Below are 19,863 nucleotides of genomic sequence, written 5' to 3' on the forward strand. Positions count from 1 at the left end.
AAGGTGCTAGATCTTAGCTCTTGGAAATCAAATCTAGCTAGATCTGAAGGTTAATCAACTCCATGAGTCCTCTATGCCACTACTAAGCTAAGAAATGGTTTAAGAATGGCTTCACAAAGGAGATTTAAGCATAGAAACAAAAAAGGGCCAACATATACCTTACTTTCTTCTGAAATTCCTCAAAGATCTAGGATCTCCTTCTTATCCTCTTGATCTACCTTTCTTTATCTCTCAAAATCTTCAAATAACACACTAAAATCACACAAAATGCAAAAAGGGCTCTAGGGTTTCGAGAATGACGCTCTGAGGGGTGATGGGGGCTGACTTGAGGCCGCAAAAGTTGTTTATATAGGGTGCAAACCCTTGAAATTAGGGTTTCATCCAGACTGGCGGACTCGCCGAGTCCGGAATATGGACTCGTCGAGTCGCCAACTTAAACATGCTCGAAATCGCGACCCAACTCGACGAGTCCAGCTACTGACTCGTCGAGTTCCCCTTAAAACTTGAAGAAATATAACAATAAATAACAATATAAATATCATACCAGAATTAGGGTGTTACAACCCTCCCCCACTTGTCTCAGACTTCGTCCTCGAAGTCTGCTGCTGTCAAATCCAAGAACAACTTGGGGTAATGCCCCCGCATCTCCTCCTCGGACTCCCACGTCCACTCAGAACCCTTACGGTGTTGCCACTGCACCTTTACCAACTGAATCACTTTGTTCCTCAAGGTCTTCACCTTCCGATCCAAGATCGCAACTGGCTTCTCGACATAATATAGGCTGCTATCAACCTGAATATCCTCAATGGGCACTATTGCTGACTCGTCCACCAAACACTTCCTCAGTTGAGAAACATGGAAAGTGTTGTGGATCTGGTTAAGCTCTGACGGAAGATCCAACCGATAAGCAACCCGACCCACCCGGGCCAAAACCCTAAAAGGACCAATGAACCTAGGGCCCAGCTTGCCCCTCTTTCGAAACCTAATAACACCCTTCCAGGGCGAAACCTTCAAGAGAACCATATCGCCCACCTGAAACTCCAGATCTGATCGCCTCCTATCGGCGTAACTCTTCTGCCGACTCTGAGCAGTCTGCAGTCTGCCACGAACCTGTTGGATCAATTCTGTCGTCTTGAACACCACCTTGGTGCTCCCAATGACCCGCTGACCGACCTCACCCCAACAAATCGGGGTCCTGCACTTCCTCCCATAGAGCATTTCGAAAGGAGGTCGATCGATACTCGCATGGTAACTGTTGTTATACGAAAATTCCGCTAACGGAAGGTACGTATCCCAACTGCCACCGAAGTCTAGAACACATGCCCACAGCATGTCCTCGAGGGTCTGAATCGTTCTCTCACTCTGTCCGTCCGTCTGAGGATGGAATGCGGTGCTAAAATGGAGACGAGTATCCATCTTGTCGTGAAACCGCTTCCAGAATCTGGAAGTGAAACGGACATCTCGGTCTGACACCACCGAAACAGGCACTCCATGACGTGCCACTACCTCCCTCACATAAATATCAGCTAACTTTTCTGTTGATATGCTCTCCTGAATCGGTATAAAATGAGCGCTCTTCGTCAACCGATCCACAATAACCCATATAGAATCCACTCCATGCGCAGTCCTGGGAAGCTTTGTGATTAAATCCATGGTAATGCCTTCCCATTTCCACACCGGAATGTCTAACGGCTGCATCTTGTCGTGAGGTCTCTTGTGTTCTGCCTTAACCTTCCTGCAGGTCAGGCACCTCTCCACATACCAGGTGACATCCCGCTTCATGCAGGGCCACCAATAATTGTTGGGTTTTGAGCATTCTAACACTCCTAAGTGTACATGCAACCCTAAATACCTTGGATCTATGTTTTCTCTATTATACATGCAAATAAGAACTTCCAAGGTATTATCCTAATCTAGCATACAAAACAATAACTATAGCAAGATAGAATACATACCTCTTTGATGTAGAAAGTCTTCATGAAGCTTGAGTGCCTAGTGCCCCAAGTGTGACACCTCAAATGGAATCACAATCATCAAAACACATGGAATGACTTGAGAGAATTCTACACTTATCAAAATCGGCTAGCCCTCTCTAGAATCATACTAGTGTGATTCTAGTTACCAATTTTGTCAAGAATAAGATCTTTATATAGTGTTACAATTAGGGCAAACCCTAATTGTCATGACTTTCCATTTCCTTGGATCCATGGGTACAAATACACCATGGAGCATCCATGGACCATCCTATGGGTTTTAGCCCAACTTGATTATCCATGGAGCATTAGCCCACTATACAAGTATGGATGATTTACACAATCAACCCATATATTTAATTAGTCTTCTTTTGATCACTTAATTAATCCTAGATTAATTCTTGATCAATACTAATTAAATAATCTCATTATTCTTATTATTAATATACTAGAACTTATAATATATTAATAACCATAAGTGTCTTATTTCTCTCATCCAAGTGCATGATGGTATGCAACCCAAATGGACCATGCCGGGTCGGGTCAAGTCTTACCAATTATAGTTATGGACTTAGACATTAATCCAACAGTCTCCCACTTGGATAAGTCTAAAACTATTATTGCGTATGACTTTAGGAACCAACCGGCAATCGTAGCTCTCAAAAAGCTTCTGTCGAACTCTGACCTTGTAGATGAACTCTGACCTTTGTCAATGACTTGTCCATTAGATAAGGGATCATATATTCCTCCATTCTAGATATCATATGGACTGAGACATGGATTATAATCATTCTCTCTGTCCATTTGTTGTTTCCCGATTTCCGATTTATGACGACTGACTAATTGAACAAATCAAATCAGTCCTGGCCCGGCCGAGCACTTCCATTTGTCATCATCAAATCATCGAGGGGCCCACAGATATCGCTTTTATCCCGAAGGTAAAAGGAATGGATAAACTTCGACTCATATGGCTTGTTCTACTACTTGTTGAATCATACACAAAAGCACGTTTTATAGCACCGAGTTACCAAATGCATTTTCATGCAATCAATGTACTATCAACTCATAGTAACAACTCATATCTCTAGGTTTGAAGAATATAAGATATTATCGTCTCATGATCACTCGTGATAAAATCCATGAAGTGATTCCAATGAGCGCGGGTTGAATCCAATACTCAGAACTTATGAGCACTCATGAGTGTTGTAGCCCTTTGTCCAACACCTTAGACCTCTACAAGCCAACCCATGACAGTCTTAATTCATATCTACTTCCAACATATGACCGACTGTGGATAGTTTGAATAACTTAGTCATTCCGGAAGAATAACCCAGTTTATTCGGGAAGTCAAAACATGCAAAATGAAACACAATAATAATTGAATCCAATATGGTATCAACCCTTTGAACATAAATAAAACACCTTTTATTTATCACCATATGATTACACATTATTCATTGTATATTGTTTCAGCTATCAACTTTATTCTTGAATTTAAAACAACAGTTGTCCCATGCTCCAAGCATGTACACTATGTTTTCTTAAACACTAGTCATGCCATACACCAAGTATGCATACTATGTTTGTCTATGATCTTTACTTTGTGAACTAGCTCAATTGAACATAGCTTCAACGATTCTCTTTTCACACTCCCAAATCCTTACTGCAAATGCAATAATTCCAAATTCATGCCATTTACTGAAATCTGTTAGATTCAAAACTTATATGCATTGATCCTCTCGTAATGATTATGCACAAAGTCATAAAGACAACAATCATTACAGAGTATTCCAAAGGAGATCAGCTCCTTGGAAACATCCTTCTTGCATTAAGTTTCCTTAATCTTACACAGATTGAAAAATTCTAACTTTGAAACATTTCCAGATTCCATTTTGACTATCACTTCTGACCAAGAGTTGCCTCCTTACAGATTATGTCAATATGGTCCTTCCAGAATTATCACTATACTTCCAACTGTCCTTGAGCAACCAATCTTTGGTAAACCTTAGATTGTCCTCGACAATTGTTTAATCCTTTTAGTCATATCCAGTTCTAAACCTTTTCCCTTCTTAATGCCCCAGGCATTTGGAAAATTTTAGAACGGATGATTATAGCACATGTAATCGGTCCTATATCCGAAGCATATGGGACACGATTCATGATGTCTCACATAAAGACTAAACTAGTCTTTTGCTATAATATGTCCATTTCAATTTGCCAAGTTCTCATAATTCAGATTATGAAAAGGGATGCCGTAATCATAATCGAATTTTAGAACGCAAATAATGGACCTATATACAGAATTTCCTTATGTTGAGCCATTCCAACATGAAATTCATATATATATCCTTGACTAAATGATTAAAACCTCACGATCTAAGCTTATAGATTTGAGATGAAGTATAATTTCCTCTCCCTTAATTATAGCAAAACAACTTTTCCTAATTGAAACCTTTGTTTTCTATAATTAACATTGCTAGCTTGCAATACTTAACATAATTATCATTGCTCCCACTAACATGATGATTATTAGCATAACACTTATGCTCCCACTAGCTTTGACATGTACCCAGAAATCAGCTGGACTTCTAGAAATCAATACTTCATTGACTTTCTTACCAAAGTTCAGATTTCTGATACTAGATTGTTTTGATAAGACTTTATCAAAATCATACACCTTCCCTTAGATAACACACTTGTGTGTCTAAACAATTATGAAGAGGGATGCCGTAATCATAATGGTTAGACCTTTTGCCACTTCTCACAAGTCCAGGTTAGTGTGCCGGTAAACCACACACGCTCCACTAACGACTTTGAGAATGCAAATATCACAATTGCTATCTAGATAAAATCTACTTAGTGAAAGTGTTTCCTCACCATCATTTTCATGAATCGGAGAGAAACATTATGACACTTAGATTTAATGGTGTATGTGTTCTTATCCATGTGAATTGTCATAACCATAGTCACAAGACAAGGATAATAACAAATCCAAACTCATATGGACTGAACTCAATCTTAATTTCTTGCCACTTGGCAGCTCAAGGGCCTGCCATTGCTTCCAAGTTGTTATGCAACAAACTGAGAACTCTAAGAACTCATATGCAAAGCCAACTTTAACTGGAATGGGCACAGATATGTCAACACGATAGGTTATAAACCTCAAATTGTGTGCTAGAGAAGAACTTTAGGTTTTATTCTTGATTAGTTCTTGAGACTTTCAAGACCTTTAAGACTCCCACTGTCCTCTTGACCTATAAGACTCCCTTGTCGAATATCCAAGAGATAGTGTGGATTCTAATCAAGACAAACACTTCACACAATTGGCCTTAGTTGGTCTTTGTTTTATCCAAAACATCACAACTTACCAATTTCAAATGTACAAGAGTAGAAAACTTTTACTCTTACATTTGACAAGTGTTTTAAACCTTCTTTTGAGACATGTCACTCAAATAACAATCTTGGAGTATGACTCTAAGACTTGTATTGGAACGAAGTATGACTCAACAATTCAAGTTCCTCTTCTTAGTCATAAGAATGCACTAAGATTTCCTTAGAGAACTAATTTTGATATGGTTTCTTAATCATTAAGATGATCACAAAACTGATACTAAAGTACTCTCCCATCTTTTCAGATATGAGAAACTTTTATCCTTCTGCCTAATTTGATTCTTCTTATTCGCTCTGCCATACATTGGAGCCTTTTCCAATGTCTCAGAGTTACACTTAAGCTTGTAAGTATAATCATATTTACTGAGCTTTAGTAAACTATGACGAATAGTCTTATCAAACTTTTGTGGTGGACTTAATCAGTGCACAAGAATGTGTACTCGATCCTTTAGTCCTTTACTTGACTCACACATCCATGTGACTGAGTAATTAGTCTTAATTTTTTCCAAAACTTGAAAGTTCTCATTCATCATGCTATACAACTTGCATGATTCCAAGTTCCGGTCCAATTGAAACTTGGGTGATGAGAATCTTTCCTTATTTGGTAAATCTAGACATTACCACAAATGAAAGAATCAATTTCATATTTCCACTCTTGCTCTTAATGGAATCATATAAGCAACAATTTTTCCTCAAATGCCATTGTAAGGATATTTTAAAATAAATAAAATCAAAAATTTTCTTTTATTTTAAAACTTTGCGGAAAAACTATCCTTACAATCCATATGAAAACTTGTTGTTATCTATTCCTAAGCAATATCTCATAACTCCTAAGAAGTAGCTCAAGAATATGATCTTCAAACTATGCGATAGAAAACCATCTACGCCAACAGATTCAGCATATTCTTTCTTTAAGTTTCTTCACTTTTTCTTTGATTCTTAAAACATCACCATGTGACCCAGTCACATCATGTATCAAGAATCTCAGAATAGAAACTTAACCGAGTTAGATAGTGGACTTTACCTGAAGTAGAGTCAAACTCATTGACTTTAACATCCTTAGGTAAATTTGGCAGCTTCGTAACCAATTCCCCTTTCTTTGGCAATACAAACATATGGACCCTTTGATAATGGTACACGAGACTATCACAGACTTAGCTTTTCTCTTTACCATTTGGTCAACCGAGTTGACTATGGCCGATCCCTTTCCATTGGGAAGAGAATGTTTTTTCTAATTTCCTGTGTCACTATTGTCAATGTCCATAAAGTTTTTAAGGAAGTTGATCTTAACACATAAATAAGATCATTAAGGGTCTTGTCATAGTCTGTTTCATAGGTGTCCCAAAGGAACTCACTATGTGACTTAGAAAGTGATTGAACCACCAACTTTCTCAAGACTTTGACACCCAACTCTCCCGGCTTGTCAATATGTGACTACATCTCCAAGATGTGCTCACACCTAGACCTTGCCTTGCCAATAGGGCTTGAGTGACCTTAAACTTTTCAAGAACTTGTGGGTTAGGCAGAATAATTGGAGGAGGAGAAAGAAGTATGATATCCATGGGACATCATCTTCATTAGGAAACCTTGTTTCAAGAGATTTGGGAAGATCGTAAGTGTCTAAACCAGACATCTTTTGGGAGATATTCAAGATAGTTGATCTTAAGTCCTTAATATGACACCCAATATGAAATATTAAGGCTAGGACCCAAAAAACTATTTTATAACTTAGAAAAGGTATGCCGTAATCCAAGCTATAAAATATTTGAAGGTAGGTGAATGACGATTCACCAATTTCCACCAAGATAAACGAAATGTATTATTAGGTTTTAATTGGTTTTGAAACTCCTAGATATTTGAGATTCATTGAACTGTTCAATGGCATGTTTCAATCTCGAGTGTGCCCTTCAGGTTTTGTGACTGGGATGCCGAGGATCACAAAACAAGGTGTGAAGTAACCATACAAATCACTTGGTACCCTTAATAAATTACCCCTCAATCGATGTGCCGGTTAACCACACACGCTTCACCGATACTATGATAAATATTAAGTCACCCTTTACCTACCTTGTTAAGTCCAAGTTAGTGTGCCGGTTAACCACACACGCTCCACTAACGACTTAGACAAAGTGTAAAGTGTAATTTCATGGATTAGCACCTTATTCACATTTTTCCTAAGTAACTAAGATTGGGTATTATTAAGAGTTTAGTTACTTAGTATTATCATTAATACTTTTAATGAAGGGAGAATTCTAGTCCTGTCAAACCCGTTCGGCTAACGACCCTCCACCAGTCAAGCAAGCGGTGGGTGAGAGTGGACACCCATTAAGTTGCCATTTTATAGGCAACAACCTTATACCCACCTTATAGACCGGCTTCGTGAATGAGGCGTACTAGCGGTAAGACTGACTTTGCTCTTATACATATATATATTATTAACTTATAATATTATAAAGTATAAGGGTTGAATTTTAACTTTTTAAAATTCTAAGGGCTAACTTGGAATTAAAGTATTCATACTTGAAAAAAATTTCAAATTCCAAAACTTGAGGGCAAGTTTTTGAAACTATTCAAAACTAATTAATTCCATAACTTATGTGTTTAAAGTAGTTTTAATCCAAAAACTCTTCAAGTTCCATAACTTGAGGACAACTTATGGAAGACTTTAAACTAATAAAAGAACTAACTTTTTCTTTATTTTATAACTTATGGATTTAATTATGGTTACATATTTTTCTTTAATGAAGTGACTCTTGAACTTCCATAACTTGAGGACAAGTTATGGAGTCATAAAAAGTTATTCAATGACACAAGACTCTTCATTTTGTAACCATTGCCAACTATTATGAGTTTTATGAGTCTTTAATGTGACTCTTCATGTAACTTGAGGACAAGTTACACAAACACATTTTATACTCAACTCTTAGATTAAAATGGATTGAAAACAACTATTTCACTCAACATTTCTATTAATCTAAGCAACTCATAAGAACAAGATAATTCAAATCAAACTTTTTCATGTAATTAGTCTAAACCTTAAACTAATACAAAACATGAATCTATTGACAATTATCTTTGAAAATGGATTAGCATGAACATTACCACATCAAAAACAAGTTTATAAGTTCAAAAACAACTTAGGGTAATGTTCCTAGTCCATTTCTAGCCAAAAAACTCGAAAATATGCTGTCTGGGGGTCCAACTCGTCGAGTGCATGAACAAACTCGGCGAGTTGGGTCGAATTGATCACTTTTAAGGCATGGACTCGTCGAGTCTCCTGATGGACTCGCCGAGTCTGATGGCCAGACAGCACCAGATTCGTTTTTTCAGCTTCTATTGCAAGTATAACAAGAAAACAAGCCTAGGCTCTGATACCACTGTTGGGTTTTGAGCATTCTAACACTCCTAAGTGTACATGCAACCCTAAATACCTTGGATCTATGTTTTCTCTATTATACATGCAAATAATAACTTCCAAGGTATTATCCTAATCTAGCATACAAAACAATAACTATAGCAAGATAGAATACATACCTCTTTGATGTAGAAAGTCTTCATGAAGCTTGAGTGCCTAGTGCCCCAAGTGTGACACCTCAAATGGAATCACAATCATCAAAACACTTGGAATGACTTGAGAGAATTCTACACTTATCAAAATCGGCTAGCCCTCTCTAGAATCATACTAGTGCGATTCTAGTTACCAATTTTGTCAAGAATAAGATCTTTATATAGTGTTACAATTAGGGCAAACCCTAATTGTCATGACTTTCCATTTCCTTGGATCCATGGGTACAAATACACCATGGAGCATCCATGGACCATCCTATGGGTTTTAGCCCAACTTGATTATCCATGGAGCATTAGCCCACTATACAAGTATGGATGATTTACACAATCAACCCATATATTTAATTAGTCTTCTTTTGATCACTTAATTAATCCTAGATTAATTCTTGATCAATACTAATTAAATAATCTCATTATTCTTATTATTAATATACTAGAACTTATAATATATTAATAACCATAAGTGTCTTATTTCTCTCATCCAAGTGCATGATGGTATGCAACCCAAATGGACCATGCCGGGTCGGGTCAAGTCTTACCAATTATAGTTATGGACTTAGACATTAATCCAACAGTAATAGGGTCGAAGATCTCTATACATCTTCGTAGCCCCCAGATGGATGGAAAACCGAGACTTATGGGCCTCATCCATCAACACTTGTAGTACTCCGCCCCAGTACGGCACCCAAACTCTCCCGTGAAGGTTCAACAATCCTCTACTATCATATTCAAAAGAAGCTACTCGGCCCACGATTCTCTCACACTTCTGTCTCTCCTCCTTGTGCCTCCTTAATTTGCTCCAATAATGGAGCAATCATCATCATCCTCAAACAAATGTCCCTAATCGGGGCCGCTACTACATTGCGGCTCAAAGCGTCGGCCACTACATTGGCTTTCCCCGGGTGATAAAGGATCTCACAATCGTAATCCTTCAACACATCCAACCATCACCTCTGCCTCATATTCATATTCGGCGGATCCATGAGGTACCTCAAACTCTTGTGATCCGTGTAAATGGTACAACGGACCCCATAAAGGTAATGTCTCCAAATCTTGAGGGCAAACACCACTGCCCCTAGCTCCAAATCATGCGTAGGATAGTTAGCCTCGTGAGGCTTCAACTGTCTCGAGGCATAAGCTATCACACGGCCTCGCTGCATCAACATTGCTCCCATACCTGTGATCGAGGCATCACAGTAGACTACAAAATCCTCTACTCCCTCTGGTAGGGTAAGAATTGGTGCCTCGCACAATCTCTGCCTGAGGGTCTCAAACGCTACCTGCTGCTCAGGCCCCCAACGAAACGATACCGACTTCTTGGTCAGTCGGGTGAGCGATACTGCTATCTTGGAGAAATCCTGGATGAATCTCCTATAATACCCTGCCAATCCTAGGAAACTCTGAATCTCAGATGGAGACCTCGGAACCTCCCACTGCATCACAGCCTCAATCTGGGCCGGATCTACCAAAATACCCTTCTGGTTGATGAGGTGACCAAGGAACTGCACCTCGCGCAACAAAAACTCACACTTGGAGAACTTCGCAAAAAGTTTCTCCCTCCTTAAAACTTCTAGCACCTCTCTCAGGTGTTCCTCATGCTGCTCCTGAGTCTTGGAATACACCAAGATATTGTCTATGAATACTATCACATACCGATCCAGCATCGGCCTGCACACGCGGTTCATGAGGTCCATGAACGCGGCCGGAGCGTTGGTGAGCCCAAACGGCATCACCACAAACTCATAATGACCATACCTGGTCCTAAAGGCGGTCTTCTGCACATCCTCATCTCTGACCCGCATCTGGTGATATCCGGAGCGTAAATCAATCTTGGAGAACCAAGACGCTCCCTGAAGCTGATCAAACAAATCATCTATCCTCGGAAGTGGGTAACGGTTCTTCACTGTTACCTTATACAGCTCCCGGTAGTCTATACACATACGGTGCGACCCGTCCTTTTTCTTCACGAATAAAATCGGTGCACCCCAGGGCGAACTGCTCGGCCTGATAAATCCCTTGTCTAGCAGCTCTTGCAGCTGCGTAGACAACTCCTGCATCTCTGGGGGAGCCAACCGATACGGTGCCCTGGCTATCGGAGCCGAACCAGGGACTAGATCGATCCCAAACTCAACCTGTCTCTCAGGAGGTACCCCCGGTAATTCCTCTGGAAATACATCTGAGTAATCTCGCACCACCGGAACATCATCAACTGTCATCTTGCCCTTCTCTCGGGCATCTGAAACATAGGCAATATAGCCGACACAACCATGCTGGAAATAGCGTCTCGCCCTCGCTGTTGAACATAGAACTGGCCCGCGCTGTGGCTTCTCTCCCTGAATCACTAACTCTCCCCCACTGGGAGTGCGTACCCTCACTAACTATAGCTCTCAATCTATCACCGCCCCATTGGGGCTTAGCCAATCCATGCCTACTATGACTTTATTCCCTCGCAGGGGAATAGGGACCAAGTCCACCAGAAACTGCTCATCGAACAACTGCAGAGAACACCCTCTGTTCACCCTTGCCACCCTAACGGTCCTATCAGCTGCAATCTCAACCTCAAGTGGACAATCTAGCTCCCCTGGAGCTCTACTAAACCTCTTGCTAAGTGCAAGAGAGACGAATGATCGGGTAGCTCCCGAATCAAACAATACCGTAGCTGAAATGCTGTTCACTGAGAACGACCCTATACAAAACATATAACCATAAGAAATAATGAAGAAATAAATACTAAGATAAGGGAAAAAAATACATACCCGTCATCACGTCAGGAGTCGCTCGCGCCTCCTCTGCTGACAGCTGAAAAGCCCTACTCTTTGCCACCGGCGCCTCAGCTCGGCCCTGACGTCCATCTGTAATCCTCAAAGTAGCAGGAGCAGGTGCTGACACCTTTCTTGTAGCAGCTAAACTCAGGCACTGGGACTTTTTATGTCCCCTCTGATTGCAATGGAAGCAAATCAGATCTGATGCTGCAACGGCGGCAGTAGTGGCTGTACAATCTCTGCTCATATGCCCAGTCCGGCCGCACTTGTAGCAACCGGCACTCCCTGCCTTGCACGCCCCGTCGTGCAATCTCCCACACTTGCCACACTGAGCGTGGCTCTGCTGAATCCTAGCTCTATGATCTGAACCCTTGGGCTTTTTGCCCGCATTCCCTGTACCTGGAGCCGCCTCCGCTTCCTCTTCCTCTCCATCTCAAGGTCAATCTCTCTCTCTCTCGAGCCCTAGCAATCATGTCATCCAGCGTTTTGCAGCTGGACCGGCTCACGAACTGGCGGATATCACTCCGCAGCATCTCATGATAACGAGCCTTCTTCATTTCCTCATCAGCCGCGTACTGAGGAACGAGAAGTGCCCTCTCCCTAAACTTGGCGGTAATTTCCGCCACCGTCTCAGTAGTCTGGGTAAGATCCTGAAACTCGCGGGCTAACTGTTGCACCTCAATAACCGGTGCAAACTCGGCTCTGAATCTGGTAGTAAAGTCTGCCCAGGTCATGGCATCCAAGGCTGCGTCATCCCCGATGGCATGACCAATCTCCTCCCACCAATCCCGTGCCCTGTCCTTCAGAAGACAGGACGCTAATCTGACCTTGTCCCCCTCGGGACATCTGCTAGTGCGGAAGGCGTTGGCCACATCTGCCAACCATCTGGTGCTCGCTATGGGGTCCCGCACCCCGTGGTAATCTGGACCTCCACATGCACGGAACTCCCTGAAGGTAAGCATGCGCGACCCCATCATGGCCGCTACCTCAGCACAAAAAGTACTCAGCCTCTCGTCCATCATCTCTAAGATACCGTCCTTGATCGAACCGAAGATCACAGGAGTATGCTCAATTATGGTGCGAGTAATCTCTGAAGAGAGAAACTCCCGGGTCTGCTCATTCAACTGCCCGGCCTCCGGGCCTGATCCTGATCCCCCTCCGACACCTGAACTGCCGACTGTTGGTCTAGGGCGCAATTCCACCATTCTGAAACACAACATAATAAATGTCAGGAACACTGATATATCTTGTGGAACCACTACTACCACAAGTTTCCTGGTCTCATCTCAGCTTTCCTTGATTCGAGTACGGATCCTCTGCTTCCAGTAGTACGGGCCCATACTACCTTCCACATCTATCCGTACTTTCCTCAAGTACTACCTTGACTCCACCAAGTCACTATTACTGCCAATGATCTCTGCTACTCTCATCCTAGGCTTGCCCTAGGGAATTCTCTGACTATACCAGATCCAGTCCTCAGCTGCTGAAAGCCTCCTTGTGATGCCAATTAGCCAGCACCTGAACACCATCACATGCGGCGAGGCTCAGATAATCCTTCAAGTAAAAGACTCGTCCCTACAACGGTTAGACTCATACAAGAGCTGCGCAATAGGGCTAAGTCTAGCACTCTGAGATTATTTAACCCTGTTCACATGTGACGTGACGCATTCACCTAATGGCTAACTCCCATCACTTAGAGTCCCACAAAGCACAAAGCAAGCAGCATTCAGACATAGGAGACTACTCAAGCAATTCTATCCTCATAAGAGGGAAACTATAGTAGCATACAATACTAAGCTCATATTACCAGGCATAACCTAAACAAGCTATCCTACTGCTGACTACTCTATGCTAGCATGCAATTCTTATAAGGCTGAAACACATAAAGCAGACATATAAGGCATCCTCCTAGATCCTTAGTTCTATACTAGCATGTTGTTCTACTGAAACTGAAACTGATATTCATAACATAACTTGTATGGGTAATTTGGGAGTACTTACTTGAGCTCGGCTGATCGCATGCACCACACCCCTTTTTCTCTTTTCAAAGTTTTTATCTTTCTTAAAAATTTCTTTTTACTTTTCTAAAACTCTTTTCTTTTGAAAAACATTTTACCATTTCCTTAGTTTGAGTTCAGACACACCCGGAAGTGTGCCCGAATCCCTCAAACCAAGGCTCTGATACCAACCTGTAACATCCCAAAATACGACCCAATTTTTTTTGTTTAAATAGTAATAAAAATCATATACTGATCGTCATATCATAAAAACCATATGTCAAATATCTCAACTCATAACAAAATGTTGTGAAACAACTGTATCAAATCAAACTATGAGTCAAAACAAACTCCCAGGATAAAGACTGAAGCTGTATACTGCATACTACGTCAGGCCGTAGCCCATAACACTCAACACATAAATCCTGTCAGAGCCACGAAAGCATCAAACAAACTAACAACTGCATCGGACCAAAGTCCGGAAACTACTACTACTAAACGGGTCGGCATTGTGGCCTTAGACCCATTCCTACTGGAAGGAAACTCACCTCGTAGCCTAGCTGCTGAAAGGACTGCTTTGGAATCTGTCTGTTGCGCCTCCGATTTCACCCCGGCTACAATATCCGTGAGTACCATCAATCAAATACTGATAATAATAATACTGAGGGTAAAATGACTCTCCTACCCCTGGTCCAAGTCAACATTCAGTTGACCTGACTCGTCGAGTTGGGCCGCCAACTCGTTGAGTCCTTAGTCTTACTTCCTTGATTCCACTCACTACTACTCGTCGAGTTTTGGCACAAACTCGGCAAGTTCCTCTTCGCTACTAACACTCTGACAATCTGCATCTGACTCGCCGAGTTGTATGAACAACTCGTCGAGTTCTCCTTCATCAGATGACTATTCTAGCTGTGACTCGCCGAGTTGTATGAACAACTCGTCGAGTCTGTTCTTGAAGTATGAAGATGGCCTTGGACTCACCGAGTCAGGGCATTGACTTGCCGAGTTCTTCCACGAATGAGTCCAACCCTCTAACTCACCGAGTCCACTTCTCACTCACTGACTCCACTCGGCATAACTCGAAAAAGGAAACACAAGGGACTCGCGACTCGACTCGCCGAGTCAGAAGAACGACTCGCCGAGTCGTATGCATGCGAATACTATACACTCAATTCTGCTTGAAACTAATCCATGCCATTAGTAGTTCTGGGTTCCTGGGACTCGATTTACACGTAAAGTTGCCCACTTTACGTGTAAATAACATCAAATGGAAGTTTTAGGGTTAAAAGCACACTATAATAGTAGATCTAGAGCTTTCATGCAAAATGGATCCATAAAGGTGCTAGATCTAAGCTCCTAGAAATCAAATCTAGCTAGATCTGAAGGTTAATCAACTCCATGAGTCCTCTATGCCACTACTAAGCTAAGAAATGGTTTAAGAATGGCTTCACAAAGGAGATTTAAGCATAGAAACAGAAAAGGGCCAAGATATACCTTACTTTCTTCTGAAATTCCTCAAAGATCTAGGATCTCCTTCTTTTCCTCTTGATCTACCTTTCTTTATCTCTCAAAATCTTCAAATAACACACCAAAATCACACAAATTGCAAAAAGGGCTCTAGGGTTTCGAGAATGAAGCTCTGAGGGGTGATGGGGGCTGACTTGAGGCCCCAAAAGTTGTTTATATAGGGTGCAAACCCTTGAAATTAGGGTTTCATCCAGACTGACGGACTCGCCGAGTTGCCAACTTAAACGTGCTCGAAATCGCGACCCAACTCGACGAGTCCAGCTACTGACTCATCGAGTTCCCCTTAAAACTTGAAGAAATATAACAATAAATAACAATATAAATATCATACCAGAATTGGGGTGTTACATGAACATGGATGGAGCATTGGTGAGCACAAAAGGCATCAGCACGAACTCGTAATGACCATAAGGAGTCTGGAAAGATGTCTTCTACACATCATCATATCTAAACCTCATTTGAGGATAACCCAAATGCATATCATTCTTGGAAAACCAAGATGCGCTGAAGCTGGTCAAATAGATCATCAATCCTTGGGAGTGGATAACGGTTCTTTACCATTACCTTATTCAGCTTTAGGTAGTCAATACACATACGATGAGACCCATCCTTCTTCTACGCAAATAATTTTGGTTCTACACATGGAGAACTGCTCGTTCGAATGAATCCATTATCTAACAGCTCCTACAGTTGTGTAAACAGCTCCTGCATCTCGGGAGGAACCAACCGATATGGTGCTTTGGCTATCAGAGCCGCATCTGAAACCAAAACAATCCTAAACTCAACCTGCCTCTCTAGAGGCACCTCATGCAAAACCTCTGGAAACATATCAGGATATTCCCACACAATCGACACATAATCCACAGTCGCCTTACCCTTATCTCGGGTATCCATAACATAGGTGATGAATCCAGAACAACCCTTCTGAATATAGCGCCTGGCCCTCCCTGCTGAACACAAGATCGGCCCATGCTAAGCTCTCTCTCTCTCTCTCTCCCTAAACCACCAGCTCTCCCCCAATTGAGGTTCGAATCCAAACTTACTACTGCTCACAACCGATCACCTCCCCATTGGGGCTCAGCCAATCCATACCCACAATAACTTTTTCCCCACTCAAAAGAATGGGAACCAAATTAATCGGATACTGCTCGCTGAACATCTGAAGAATACAACCCCGATGAACCCTCGCAACCCGGACAGATTGATCATCTGCTCTTGACATCTAAAGGACACTCCAGCTCTCCTAGAGCTCCAGCAAACCTCTTGTTAAGTGCAAGCGATACAAAAGATCGGGTAGCCCCCAAATCAAACAATACCAAAAGTAGAAATACCGTTCACGAGGAACGATCCTAAATTAAAACACATAAATATAAGCAAGCAGTTCAATATAAATAAAGAGATAAGGAGAAGATACATACCCATTACCACATCAGGTGTCGCGCGAAACTCCTCGACCGTCAACTGAAAATCATTGCTCTTCATCATAAGTGCATCCGCCTTGCCCTGGCGGCCGTCAATGATCCGAAGAGTCGCAGGAGTGAGTGCTGACACCTGCCCTGTTGCCACCAAACTCGGAAATTGCGCCTTCTTATGGCCACTCTGATTGCAATGAAAGCAAATCAGATTAGATCTCATGGTGGTGGTGGTAGTAGTACAATTCCTTCTAAAATGACCTGTCCGGCTGCAATTGAAGCAACCCGAACCACCCACCCTGCACAGTCCCTCGTAAATCTTGCCGCGCTTCCCACAGCGGCTCCAACTCTAATGGCCTCTCGATCTTGAATCTTGAACCTTGGGTCTCTTACTCGATCCCCCTGGAACATGAGCCTGATCCTACTTCCTCTTCCTCTCCATCTCAATATCAATCTCTCTCTCTCTCTCTTTCACTCGGGCTCTTGTTATCATATCCTCTAGTGTCTTGCAACTGGATCGACTCACAAACTATCGTATATCGCTCCTTAACATCTCGTGATACCTCACTTTCTTTATATCCTCGTCTGCCACATATTGCGAAACCAAAAGCGCCCTCTCACGAAACACCGCAATGATCTCAGCCACCATATTAGTATTCTGTCAGGGATCCTGAAACTCTCACGCCAACTGTTGCACCTAAATCATTAGTGCAAACGCAGCCCATCGAAACCATTTGTTAGCGGAAGACGAGCAGCAAAGAGCAATCACGGGTGGAGTGAAATGGATTGGGATTGAGGCATCAGCGTTCCAGGTTACTACAATTCACAGCGGGGACAACGACAATCATTGTCGAAGCAAGTTGCTCAATCGGTGAATAAAGTGACGCAGAAATCCTCGAAATCAGATGGTGACAAGAAGATTCAATCTTCTCACTGCCAGCGAGATGGACACAGCAAGGACGGATGTTTCAAACTTTTTGGGTACCCTGAACGGTGGCCCGGTAAGAAAGATAAACCCAGGTCAGCTTGTGTGGAGGTAGGCCCAAGTCCGATCCCCGGACTTTCAGACGAGCAGTACCGACTCTATGTTGAGCACTTCAAGGAAGGAACAAATGTAACAAAACAATCAATGGCAAACATGGCAGGTAGAAATGGAATTTATGATGGGTGGATTGTCGACTCGAGAGCCACCGAGCACATGACACACAGAAGTGATTTTTTGATTAATAAAACCCAAAACACTAAAGACTCACCTGTTATTATTCCTAATGGAGACAAGGTTCGGCTCATAGGGGAGGGTGAACACACTTTGCTAGGAGGCTTAAAATTAAAAGGAGTTTTTTTGTAGCAAGTTTTAATTACAATCTTCTTTCAATTGGTAAACTCGCAGATGATCTAAACTGTGCTGTTACATTTTTCCCCGATTTTTTCGTGATGCAGGAGTTGGGGACGAAGCACTTGATTGGAGCAGGTAATCGCATTGGAGGATTGTATCGGATGGGGGGTATGAAGATGAAGACAAATGAAGCTTTAATGTCGACTTTTGAGGTTTGGCATAAAAGGCTTGGGCACCCATCAATCAAGAAGATCTCGAGTTTAGATTTTGTTAAATAAAGAACAAATTAATAAATGTGATGCTTGTCTTAAAGCAAAACACATTAGACTTCCATTTCCTGCTAGTGAAATAAAAACCTCTTCTTGTTTTGATCTGATACATTGTGATGTGTGGAGTAGGTATAGGACTCCTTCTCTTAGCAATTCATCTTCTTTTTTGAAAATTGTAGATGATTTTAGTAGGGCGGTTTGGAATTTTTTGATAAAATATAAGCATGAGGCTAGTACATGTCTCATAGACTTTCACAAGATGGTTCAAACTCAATTTGGAAAACAAATCAAGCGAGTAAGATGTGAAAACGAGGGTGAGTTTTTGTCTAATAAAATGTGTGATTTTTATGCGCAAGAAGGTATTGTTTTAGAGACATCTTTTCCTCATACACCACAACAGAATGGTGTGGTCGAACGCAAGCATAGGCACTTGTTAGAAACTACACGTGCTCTTCGCTTTCAAGCAAACCTACCAAAGGTTTTTTGGGGTGAGTATTTCTTGACAGCTACATATGTGATAAATCGAATGCCAACCAAAGTTTTGCAAGGTATCACACCATATGAGATACTTTTTGGTCACAAACCGACTTATGATCACATGCGGGTGTTTGCATGCTTGGCTTATTATCGAAGCACAGAGACAAAGGGTGACAAGTTTGAGGCTAGGGGAAGACCAGGTTTGTTTGTTGGGTATCCTCAAGGTACAAAAGGATATCGAATATATGATTTAGAAAATAAAAAAATAATTATTTCTAGGGATGTTTGCTTTCTAGAAGATCGGTTTCCAATGGGATCAGTTTAATAAATGACAGTGTGCAACAAGAAGAACTTTTTGAATTAGATAATAATGCAAGTGAGACTTATGTTGCCACATGTGGTGAAGTTGTATCTCACATGGATTCTCATGGTGGTGATGTCACCATTGACCAAGAGGTGACACCTACTTCTAATGATGATAGTAGTGGTGCATCTCCAATATCCACCAGCCCTAGTAGTGAAAATAACTCCCCCACACACACAGAATCTGAATATGTTCATGCTACGAGGGTTACACAAGCTCGAACATAGCCCCTTCGGTTTGATGAGTATGAAGTTGAATTAACCCCGTCGATCAATCATCCTATAACATCCCAAAAATACAGGCCAAAAATTTCAGTTTTAAGTAGGTCAATTCATAAAAACTTCGATATAAAAGTTTCATAATAATGCTTCATGTCTAAAAACCAGCCACATCATAATAATATGTCAGAGTACATCCCAGAAAATCCATAATGCGGAAAAACAATAGTGTGTGTGTGTGTGTGATATGCCGCTACCGCGCCAGCTCATTCCCCTAGCTGAAGAGGTACCTGAAACCAAGACTGTAAACTGTAAGCACGAAGCTTAGTGAGTTCCCCCATAATACCACATACCATACAATCATATAATGAACAGCTAGGAGATACGGGCCTCGCCCACACTCCGCTAGCTGGGAGATATGGGCCTCGCCCACACTCCGCTATCTGGGAGATACGGGCCTCGCCCACACTCCGCTACTAAACCATAACATACAAGTATCACACAGACAACGAGTATAAACAATTCTATCATACTAGCATATATCATAATCAAACTCAACTATGAGATACGG

Source organism: Lactuca serriola, chromosome 1, assembly GCF_051521515.1.
Source record: "Lactuca serriola cultivar US96UC23 chromosome 1, Lser_US96UC23_V15, whole genome shotgun sequence".
NCBI lineage: Eukaryota > Viridiplantae > Streptophyta > Magnoliopsida > Asterales > Asteraceae > Lactuca > Lactuca serriola.